Genomic DNA, 12234 nt, shown 5'->3' with positions numbered 1-12234 from the left:
TCGGGATCCCAGCGATCACAATACTGATGACGGAATCCCGACATCTATGGAAATCCCGACCAGGGCCCCGAATCAACACTTCCATGCCACCCACCGAGGGGGAATAGTGTGGTGAGAGCAGCGAGCCCGTGAGGGGACACACTGCACACACCGTCAGGATCCTGCATGTTGGTATTCCGGACTCGGTATTATGACTGCCGGGATCACGACTGTCTGGATCCCATACTGATTCGGTGCAAAGTACTGTACAACGTGCACACCTCCAACCACATCTGAATGAGGGTCACTGTCCAGAGAGGATCCATTTATTCAGAGGCTCCCCATTGCAGTGAAAGCACCATACAGGTAAGGTGTATATGAAATAGAATGGGGAGGAATGCTCCCTGAGTGAAATGGGTAGCTTATCATGGTGACACCCCTATTTTGAGTGGCCACGCCCATCATGATGCTTGGCCATGCCCATTTTTTATTAAGGCGCACACTTAGAGTGCCACTAAGACATTTTCTCTTCTTGTACCACTGCATAACGGTATACTGTATAGGTGGGGGTTAAACAGATATAAATAATATACAACAATATAAAACGTTCATTACACATTATTAACTATGCAATATGTTAAGATATAGCACAAACACTGGGTTTATTGTGCAATGGTACTGACATGACAGTGACTAAACTTATTTTTTTAATTGAATAAATGGGAAATCCAAATTCCTCTTCCCCTTTTGCACATACCCTAGGTCTGCTAGAGATCGTAGCTTTGATAAATCAAAGAAGAGTTTGAAGCTACTTAGTGCAAACAAAACTCAGAGGGATTTGTTAATGAGATTGTTCATTCCGTCCACGTCATGGAATCCTCTAACTCCCTGTGATATCTAGCGATTTCATTCTTTTTTTTTTTTAACCCATTAACTTATTTTCACACTGGTACCACGCAAGATGTTACATTGTTCTCCAGGCGAAAAGGATAACCCCACATGCTTGCATTTACTCCACCCCCACAGCTGCTCCTGGCTGCTTCCTGCTATGAGTTGGGATTGCCCACTCCACTCCCAGCATTTCAATTATTGATTGCACACAAATCTTCCCTCCTGTGCTCATTTCAGCTGTAGACTTCTACCTCTCATGTTAGTCAGTGCAAAAAGCATGACTGTGTGTGTGTGTGACTGGGAGACTTTGTTCCTGAAGTCTGTATTCAGCACTGCAGCAGAATAGAACTGCAGCGTAAGATCCACCCAACGTGCTAGTCCTCCCTATGTGGTGGCCCGTTCAGCACTAAGACGCGGACAGCTCCAGTACAGCTGAGGTGCGGTTAGGAGGAGGTAAGTAGGGAACCACAGGCTGATGAACACTTTTACCGCTGCCCCACCGCTGTCATTTAAATGCTTATGTCTCCAGCTTCAATCAGCCGTTGGATTTGCCTTAACTTGATAACTTTTTACAGACGTCTTATACTATTGAATGCACTGTATCTATGTATGGAACCGGAGATGATATTGTGTTTTAGTATGCGTATGGTGTAAATGTTATTTATTAATAAGTAATTCATATAGCGCACACCTATTCCGCAGCGTATGTGTCACCGTTTCGATATATGGCTTGTCTTTATTAAAATCCCCCCTTTTGATTTTTGCGGGTAGTTTTCATGCAATCATTTGTATAATCCATGATTTTTAGGTTTTTTGTTATTTTGCAAAAATTCAGGCAATTGTTTTCATATACTGTATTTTTCGTAAGTAACTTGCAGTGTTCGCTTCTTTACATTTGGTAGGTTGCCCATGATACTTGTCTAAGGGCTCAGAGCATTGGTGCTAGTGGTACCATGATTGTAGGAGAGGCAATGTGTGCATGTAACCACAGAGTGTAAAGGGTTAATATTACTGTGTGTTAGCAATGCAGAAGGTGAACGTTACCGTACAGTAGTAAAGTTATTGCAGCCTCGTTGGCTGGTAGTGCAGGAAGCATGCTGCAGAACTAGCGTGTCTTCACTCTTCACTGCCTCCACTGCCTGCAGTACTCTCTCCTCAAGGTCCCTCTGGTAGAAAGGGGGTTAAACGAGACCTGCTGGTTCTGCGGAGTCTGAGTCATTCCCGGGAGCTGTCATTTGTCAAACAACTGCACAGTGAGCCAAATGCAGAGTGTCAGGGCAAACAAAATCTCATTACCAGGATCAGTGTGCGTCAAAGGGTGCGCTATGATTGATAGTAGTCGTTCTTCCCGCAAATGGTAATAAAAAACCTAGACTGGCTGGATAAAATACTGTTAACAATAAAACATTTGTGGGGGGTTTTGTGGGTTTTTTTTAGGCAGGATAATCTGCAGCCAGCTGCAGTGCAGAGTATTTACAGTAGGTTAACCAGGCTCATAGATAGATAGTATGGAGGTGTTGGCTATACTTAACATTTTACTATATTACCAATTGCTGCAGTCACAAACTTTACAGTAAGCCTGATTTTCAGCTGCAGAAACAACTCTATAACAAATGCTGTCAGTACCAAGTAATAAAGTTACATTTCTGGTATCTCAAACTGAGGATACGTTTCTATCAGAGGGAGGAAAGATATTATATATATATATATATATATATATATATATATATATATATATATATATCGTGTGTGTGTGTGTGTGTGTGTGTGTGTGTGTGTGTGTGTGTGTTGCAGTTCCATATGACACTTTAGTTTGTATTTTGGTATATTCTGGGTCATCTTCCTACTTTGCATGATCCCTATACTGAAACTGCTGGCTTATATATAATATAGAGATTTTAAAACGTATAATGGGTCATCATATTGATAGAGTCAACCAACATACATTTCCATTATTTGTTTTATAATTGAATATTGTATATGAGGACTGAAGTGTGCTTATGTTTTTGCTACATACTGCAGTGCTGACCATATTTCCAATATTGTAGACTGGGTGTGCACTTTTGTCATGCGATAAAATAATTACCACTTACACTATACACTCCCTGCTGTGTAGCCTTTTCTAGCTGAAGCTGATCTCTGCAGTGTATCACACCCTTTACCTTTGAGAAAATAAGTATCAACAATCGCACACAGATGGAAAGAACAATGCTAATTGACCATTATGATTTAAATAAGAATTGTACTTTTTCCATAGTGAAACATTTTCATACTACAGCATATAATTTATATGAACTTTTTGCTTTAATGTCTTTTTCATGATATTGCTCATGTTACATATATAGTAATTATACCACATAAGATGTAATTAAAGTTGGATTTAAAATAAAAATAACATTGTAGAAAGAGTAAATAATAATAACAAGGGTGGATATACCAGAAAATGGGTAATTACTGTACAAGCAAAAAACAAAACAAAAAAAAAACAGATTTTTGTATGTTGTCTAAATCTCTCCATAAGTGTAAAATAAGTGTATCCAATTGTATAATACTAACAGAAATGTTATGTCAATTTAAGTTCAGAGCCATCACAATGCAGTGTATAGTCTGCAGACCTTGCCTAGTGACTGTGCATTATGTCATTCATGGAAACATCAGACTAAACAAAAGGTATTGGATTACAATACATCTGTTTGCAAACATAGTAACGTGAATCCAATAACCACAAATGTTTTTATTTATGGACAGCGATTTCATTCAAGATTTGTCTAATCGGGTCTTGCGTATACCATGGACACCAGACCTGGGTTCCTGCGGAATTACTGTATAGTGCTTGATCTTATAGGCCAGACAATTACTTATATGTGTAATGGAACAGATGGCATTTTCAATAAAACGTTTTAATGTATACTAGCAGCAATTTTACAAAATTACTTTAACCCTAAAATAACTCTTTGTCTAAAATGTACCGCTAGGTGAAGGGTGAAAATTGAGTTTATTATTTCAGCAGGGATGTTTATTTTGATAGAGATTTGGTATAATTTAAGGTGAACTATGTACGGTGTCTCTGTATTATGTACGTAGAAAATATGTGTGTGACACATGATTTGCTTCATAAGCTAGTTTTTTTTATATATATATATATATATATATATATATATATATATACAGTATGTACTTTATTGAATCAAAGTGCAGTGGTTTGAATTCTTCTTGAACCCAAAACACTAGCTGTATGCAAAAGACTTAAGAAACTATGGATGGAAATTGTATACCATTTACTGTAGAAATTAATGAATTATTTTCTATCGCTAGGCACCTCTATTTTATAGACTTATTTTAATTTTGAAAATGTTCAGTAACTGAACCGGAATTTTAACATAAGCAAATGTTGTTGTGGACTTCATTCTCTACATCCATTTTGCAAACTGTAAACCACAGTGTATTTGTAATGAAAAAGCTATTTTTCATTTTGAATTTCTGTTGAAAGAGAAGGGTGTGCACTGGGATATGGATAGTACTTGCTGGTACAGATCTCACGTATACATTTTAGCTACAGTATTTTTCATAATTTACCGCATATTTCAGAATATATTGGGAATGAAATTATATTTATGTCCAAGCCACACCTTTGGCGCTATAGCCATGAGAATACAATGCTCTTTACTAGGCATAATGGATTAATAACATGGCACCTTTTATATTACAAATGCACCCCTACAATTGATTCACAATGTGGTGCTTTTGTGTCTTTCCACAGTATGATATTTAGGGAGAGGGTCAGTGAAGATGTACAAACAAAGTTCATTGGATTTATTGTAAATGTCTGCCATGCATTTGAGAGTGGGTGGAATGATTAGGAGGGCTGCGTCCTTTCTCCTCTGTTTCTCTCTCCAGACAACCATGACATCATGCTAGGGTTTTACGTGCAAGACTCCATAAGGGTTTGGTAGTGTAGGCTGCATCAGCTACTTTGCCAGACACTGTTCATCTTGCAGCACATAATTCGTAAGTCATACTGTACTGCAGAGAAAATGTCTATACACTACAATATATTGTGCCAGAGATTTTTGGGATTACATTCACTATGAACATAGCAAGGTGCAGGTACTTTACCGGGTGAGACAAGCCAAACATGGCATAGTGCCAACTTGACCTCGTTGTATTGTACCCCACTCTTCCCCCCCCCCCCCGGTTTTGTTCTCGAACCCAGAGCTCGGCGACGAGACTCTTTTAGAAGATGAGTACCTAGATCCATTGATAAATATCATTATCGGTTATTGTAAACCTTATTTAATTGGTTTTGCACTATCGCAATGTTTATACTACAATAGTGCTTGTAGGGGTGACTCCCTTACCCCGTTCCCGCATACGGCCGTCGTGCCCCATGGGGATGCTGGTTAATATACCTACCAACTTCCCCATTGCGGATGTCACTATGTTTATGATGTTTATATTCTTTGTAACCTGTTTTTTTTTTCATTCTCTTTCTCTTCAAGGTTTCTTTAACCTTTTTACTTCTTCTTTGGTGAACTGTCCGAGTCCTATGCCTCTTAGTGTGGTGATATAGTGTGATGTCTACTTCAAAAGTAATTAAATTTACTTCGATCAATGCAAAGGGACTCAATACCCCCGAGAAAAGGTCCCATTTACTTCGGACACTGAGATCTGATAAGGTAGATGTAGCTCTAATTCAGGAGACACACTTTAAGATCTCCGCTCGAGGACCCTCTTTAGTAAATCAAAGATATCCCTTAGCTTTCTACTCCAATAACCCTGACAGTAAATCAAAGGGAGTCGCCATAATTTTTTCCAAGGCCCTCCAAATATCTAATGTCTCGGTCCATAAACTTGTTCCAGGAAGGTTGCTAGTAGTCCAGTGCACTATATTTTCCCAAACATACACTCTCATATCCCTCTACGCGCCAAATCAAGGCCAGGTACCCTTTTTCCGATCCTTCCTTCCCCGACTTGAAGCCCTTTCAACAGGTATAACGGTGTTGGGAGGTGACTTAAATTGGTCCATGGATCCTTCTGTAGACACTTCTCCCCCAGCCCCGAGATTCTCTGAACACAAACATAGACAGGTTAGGAAGATCTTCCATGAATCTCAACTGGCTGATTCCTGGCGGGTCACACATCCCACAGATAGGGACTTCTCCTTTTTCTCTCACCCACATCAGGTTTACTCACGCCTTGATTATTTATTCTTGGGCCATAGACACCTCCCCCTAATTGTAGAAGCCTCTATAGGCTCCATCACGTGGTCTGATCATGCCCCAGTATTTCTATCCTTATCGACCCCCTCCCGAGCCCCCGGTCCTTGGACCTGGCGCCTCAATGAATCACTCTTATACGATACATACTGCAAATCAGAACTGGATAAGGCATTGTCTGACTACTTTGATATCAACGATGCAGGAGAGGTGTCTAAAATTACGATTTGGGAGGCCCATAAATGTGTTATACGGGGTAAACTAATCCAATTAGGCTCATTTATGAAGAAAAATAGTCAGGCCTTGACCACTACATTGTTACATAAAATTCACGCCTTAGAAACCCGCCACAAATCCTCCCTGACTCCATCAGATTTGGTGGAGTTGTCTGCGGCCCGATCACAACTCCGAAGGATCCTTAATAACAAAACTCAAGCCACTTTACGCAGATGTAATAGTAAATACTATAAGTGGGGGAACAAACCAGGTAGACTGTTGGCCCAAGCACTTAGATCTCAGAGACTGGCCTCCTTCATCCCCTCAATGAAAAACAACACAGGCTCCACATGCTTTAAATCTCCGGAGATAGCAACATGTTTTAAAAACTATTATAAATCCCTATATAACCTGGGTAACCCTTCCCAGACCCACGATCCCCTCTCCAACATGTTGAGAGCCAGGAAATACTTAGCCGATGTAGCATTTCCTCAACTATCACAATCCGCTCGAGAATCTTTAGAAATACCTTTCACTTTAAATGAGGTGGAACATATCATTTCTATCGCCCCCCTACGTAAAAGTCCAGGCCCAGACGGTTTTACAGCCACCTATTATAAGATGTTTAAAGAAGTTCTCGCTCCCAAACTATTGCAGGCTTTCAACTCCATATCTGCCGATACCCACTTTTCTAGACAATCACTTGAAGCACATATCACAGTAATTCCTAAACAAGGGAAGGACCCCTCAATATGCTCCAGTTACAGGCCAATCTCCTTACTCAATCTAGATCTCAAATTTTTCGCGAAGCTGATGGCTCTTAGACTAAATGACTTCCTCCCGTCGCTCGTTCATAACGACCAAGTGGGCTTTGTACCCGGTCGTGAAGCTAAGGATAATACGACTAAACTCCTCAATCTAATCCATTTGGCCTCTAGCAGTAAAACATCCACTGTATTATTGTCCACAGATGCCGAAAAGGCCTTCGACAGGGTAAGTTGGGACTTCATGAGAGCGGTGCTGGAGCATATTGGGTTGGGCCCTCGAGCCCTCCATAGAATATTATCTCTGTATACACAACCATCAGCTAAAGTACGGGTTAACGGGACCCTCTCTGATAACTTTTCTATCAGTAATGGAACGAGACAGGGATGTCCCTTGTCCCCCCTGATTTTCGTCCTTTGTATTGAAGCCCTAGCTAGGGCGATCAGGGCTAATGACAAGATTAAAGGACTACAAATAGGAGATATAGATTATAAACTGGCCCTATTTGCAGATGACTTGCTAACAACGGTCACAGACCCGACACTTTCGCTCCCCAATCTGATGAGCGAACTGGACACCTTTAGTTCCATGTCAGGTTTTAAAATTAACACATCCAAATCCTTCGCCCTTCATATCTCCGTCCCCCATTCGGTCTTAACCGATTTGAAAACTACATTTCCCTTTCAGTGGAGAGACTCACACATCACTTACCTGGGGGTTCAACTGTCCAGCGACCCCTCACGTCTATTATCACTGAACTTCCACCCTATTCTCAAAGCCATCAGAAACGACTATTGCAGATGGCAATATCATAACCTCTCTTGGCTAGGAAGAATTAACGTTGTAAAGATGAATACGTTACCCAAATTGCTTTATCTCCTTCAGACCTTACCAATCCAGATCCCCGACTCCTGGTTCCAGACTGTGAGATCTTTGATTCAGCAATTCATTTGGTGTCGTAAGAGACCCAGGATCAGTAGATCTATCCTGACTCGACCACCTCAAAAAGGGGGGTTCTCGCTCCCAGATATTAAAATTTACTACCAAGCAATCCTCTTAAACAGAGTCTTGGACTGGACCAGGAGCCGAGAGATTAAACAATGGGTGGTCTTGGAGAGTTTATGCATACAATTGTTCCCAGAAATATTCCCATGGCTCCCGATCTTGCCCAAATTACAACGCCCTCACCCGACCATCACTCCTACACTTTCTTTCTGGAAGGGGATACGACGAAGACCATATATCTCCTCTGTCTTTGGCCCCCTCACCTCCTTTCTTAGCAACCCAAACTTTCCACCTGGCCTCTCACTGGGATATTATCAAAATTGGGCGCTAGAAGGACTCTTTAGAGTGGGGCAGTTGGTCCACCCATCTGGGATTAAACAGTTCTCGAAGATACGGGAGAAATGGGAGATCCCACAGACAGATTTCTGGAAGTTCCTACAGGTCCGACACTTCCTATACACAGATAATGTATATCGTGAGGCCTCAAGGGAGCTGACCGCGTTTGAAAAAATGTGTGTGGCTCCTATGACTCCCGTACACACTATCTCCACCCTATACAAACTCCTAAGTACATCTGACTCCCTGACACCTCCCCATTTTATTCAAAAATGGGAGAGAGATCTAAACATCTCACTCTCAGACAAGGAATGGAGCTCCATCTTTCTTAAAACACATAAGAGCTCCATCTGTATCCAGGTTAGAGAAACGCAGTATAAGATCCTGATGAGGTGGTATAGACACCCCACTCTCTTACACGTCATCTCCCCATCCATATCACCTACCTGTTGGAGGTGTCACGGGGACCTAGGCTCTCTGCTACACATTTGGTGGACCTGCCCCCCTATAAAAAACTACTGGGACGACGTAATTTCTACCTCTAGTGCTGTTTTACATTCTCCCGTCCCATCTGATCCGGCCTTTTGGTTATTAAATCATTCCACCACCCCAATCTCTACCTACAAGTCATCACTATTAAGACACCTTGGCAATGCCGCACGAGCAGTGATCCCCACAATGTGGAAATCTCCCAGTCCCCCCACAAGACATACCTGGTTTTCTAGACTAGATTATTACATGAACATGGAGGATGTCTTAATGAGCGCTGAAGACAGGCGCTCGGAATTTAATGCTCTGTGGTGGCCCTGGATAGAATATAAAACATCGGACTCATATAAGACTTACATTTCCTCTGTAAAATAGAACAGAAGACGGAAATACCACCCTGACTCAACCTGTATAGGGTCCTAGACGAATAAACTTAATCATTAAAACATTGCACATATCCTACTCTCCTTTCCACAACATACTTGGTTCAGTCACCTCACCTTTGTGATGTTCTCTTTCTCTTTTCTCATTTTATACATCTATTCTTTATTTTACTTCTTTAACCCAAAATGTTAATGCAGACTACAACTGTATAGAATATGCGATTCCAATATGTATATGCTCATGTTGACACTTCATCTCGCTTTGATTGTTACCCAGAAATGTTTATAACCTGTTGTAAGTCTGTATTGTTACAATAAAAACAGATTATACAAAAAAAAGGTGCAGGTACTTACAAAAGGATTTGAGTGAGTCAGTGATGTAGTTAGGATAGGCAGTGGCGCAAAGAAGGGGATGGGGGTACTAATTAACCAGGCCCAGGTCTGAAGGAGGGGGTACTAATTAACCAGGCCCAGGTCTGAAGGAGGAGCCCAGTAAGGGCCGAGGTCCTGCCCCCCCCCCCCACCCCACCCCCAGCCCTACCTGGCTGCAGCAGCTGCAGCTCTTCTTCTTAGCCCAGCATACGCTGCTGTGTGCTGGTCTGCAGTGTGGCCAGGGAGGGGCTTAAAATACATTTTCTTCTGTATTTTTTGTCTAAGGGTGCATGGCCACGCCTCCTGTGATTAGGCCATACCACCTGAAAAGTACCTGGGCCCAGCCAGGCTCTCTACTGCCCTGAGGAAGGGTGCAACAAGAGTAAGTCGCTAACTGCTACCAGGTACTTTTTCAAGAGGCCAAGGCAAAAGTGCAGTTTGGGAAACAAACACTACAGAAATTTAGGCTAGAACAATAACTACCTGTTAAAGGGGAGGCAAAAGGAGCAAGTCAGCCGCCTTCCTCATGGATAAACATTAAGTAGCCTCATATATGTAGGAGGCAAAACAACCCTGTATAAGCACATGATCCAGAAAGGCAACAATAAGACAACAAATAAATAAAAACAAGAAGGGAAAGAAAAACATGACAGGGATAGGGTGTAGGAATGGAGGAAAGGAGAAACATAAGGGAAAATGGGTGGTGGCACTATAAATAGGGTTGATGTCGCAGGGTACAGTAGTTTGCAAGAAAGGCAAGCATTGAGGTTCTACACGGTGTAGAACGGGAAAAAACAGGATGCTCTACAAGAAGTCATAAATCAAGGATCAAGGTCCAGAAGAGAAAGTCCAAGGTCAGCTGAGGGTCTGGTAGGAGCAGATGTAATGTCAGGATGCGTAGAATTAGTAGAAACAAAACCTTTGTAGGAGTCTTTAAAAACAAGCCAGTGAGACCGAGTGTCTCAGAACTGCCAAAAGGAGTCTCCAGCTGAGGAGGTTACATCGTCCACTTACATTTAAAAATAAATCTTAGAAAACCATTCTGTAATGGTACTGTAGGTGGAGATGGGTTGTGCCAGCACCTAGGGATTATTGCCTTGACTGCATTTTTGAGATGCCTAAGGAGAGATTTCTTATACTGGGAGATTGGTAGAGGCAAGAGATGGAAAACCTGAAATCCGGAACCTGAAGAACAGCCTCACTGAGAATTTCTGTAGTGAGTTTGATAACAAAGACCTGGGTCTTAGTGTTGGGCATTTCTAGCAGATGTGAGTGGGGAATGTGACAGCTGCAGAACATCTTCAACAGGTGTCTACAACACCTATATGAATTTTGCTACCAGCAAGTGAGTAGCTTGTACTGGGTTTCCATAACACACATGCTTGGAGAACAGGCATGTGTCCTCTGTAATATTTTGTCTCATTTTTTTAACTCCTAGCTCTACACCAGTGATTTTCAACCTCTTTTTACTTGTGCACACCGAACAATATTTTAAAATTGCCAAGGCACCCCATCAGTTCCCCACAGAAAAAAAGAAAAAACACACATTGGCCCTCACAGTAAAAAAAACAACACACATACATTGGCCTACACAAAAATAACAATCACATTGCTCCCCACATAAATCATGTTGCTCCCTACATAAATTCTATTGCTCCCCACATAAATCAATCACATTGCTCCCCACATAAATTATTCACATTATTCCCCCCATAAATCCATAAATCCTTATTCTCCCCACATAAATCCTATTGTTCCCCACAGGAGAAATAAAATAACAAATATAAGGCCCCTACCAGTCAGCTGTCCTCCTCCCTGTCCCTCAGTGGCGGGGGTTGTTCATAGTGGAGCGTTACGAATACTGAGCAGCGGGCGGTCGGGCAGGTGTGGATGTGGGTGGGCAAGGAAAGCTGTGTATGCTGTCAGGAACTGGAAGATGTGTATGCAGGTGGGTGGGCTGGCTGGGTGGGTGGTGAGACGCAGCATTTGTGTCCTATGATATCACACTGCCGCGTCTTCCAGGCATAGGTCATGGTCGGAGCACGACTGATCCTCTAAGAAGAGCCCGTGCCAACAGTTCACTCTGAAGGTGCAGGAAGCTGCTCTGGCTCCATGGCACACCTTGCAACTGGTCACGGCACACTGGTTGAAAAAGCCTGGTCTACACCAAGGTCACATTCCCAAGTCCTCAGAAAGTACAGTGTATATGGGTACATATCCCCTATAAAAAGCTTATAGGTTTGAGAGACAGTGTGCTCAGGAGGCCAATTCTCTTTCTGGCACCTGGCACCAAAAAGTCTAGTTACAGCTCTTTCAGTGCTATCCCAGCGCGGGTGTAGTATGGTATGCCGGCGGCCGGGCTCCCGGTGACCAGCATACCGGTGCCGGGAGCCCGACCACCGGCATACCAACAGTGTGGCGAGCGCAAAGGAGCCCCTTGCGGGCTCGCTGCGCTCGCCACAATGTGGCCACGCTATTTATTCTCCCTCCAGGGGGGTCGTAGACCCCCACAAGGGAGAATAGCTGTCGGTATGCCGGGTATCGGGATCCCGGTGCCGGTATACTGTGCGCCGGGATCCCGA

The 12234-nt window shown here is 42.5% G+C and overlaps 1 protein-coding gene across 1 annotated transcript in view; it reads left to right on the top strand.

Moving 5' to 3' along the window:
- The first annotated feature begins 1080 nt into the window (after positions 1-1080).
- SV2C (synaptic vesicle glycoprotein 2C) overlaps positions 1081-12234 on the top strand; it is a 454860-nt gene continuing 443706 nt past the window's right edge. The window contains exon 1 of the mRNA XM_063963739.1: positions 1081-1323. The gene's annotated coding sequence lies outside the window, so the exon portion shown is untranslated. The remainder of the gene's footprint in view (positions 1324-12234) is intronic.

This window comes from Pseudophryne corroboree, chromosome 1 (assembly GCF_028390025.1).
Source record: "Pseudophryne corroboree isolate aPseCor3 chromosome 1, aPseCor3.hap2, whole genome shotgun sequence".
Classification (NCBI taxonomy): domain Eukaryota; kingdom Metazoa; phylum Chordata; class Amphibia; order Anura; family Myobatrachidae; genus Pseudophryne; species Pseudophryne corroboree.
This window is presented reverse-complemented; position numbering and strand designations above follow the sequence as displayed.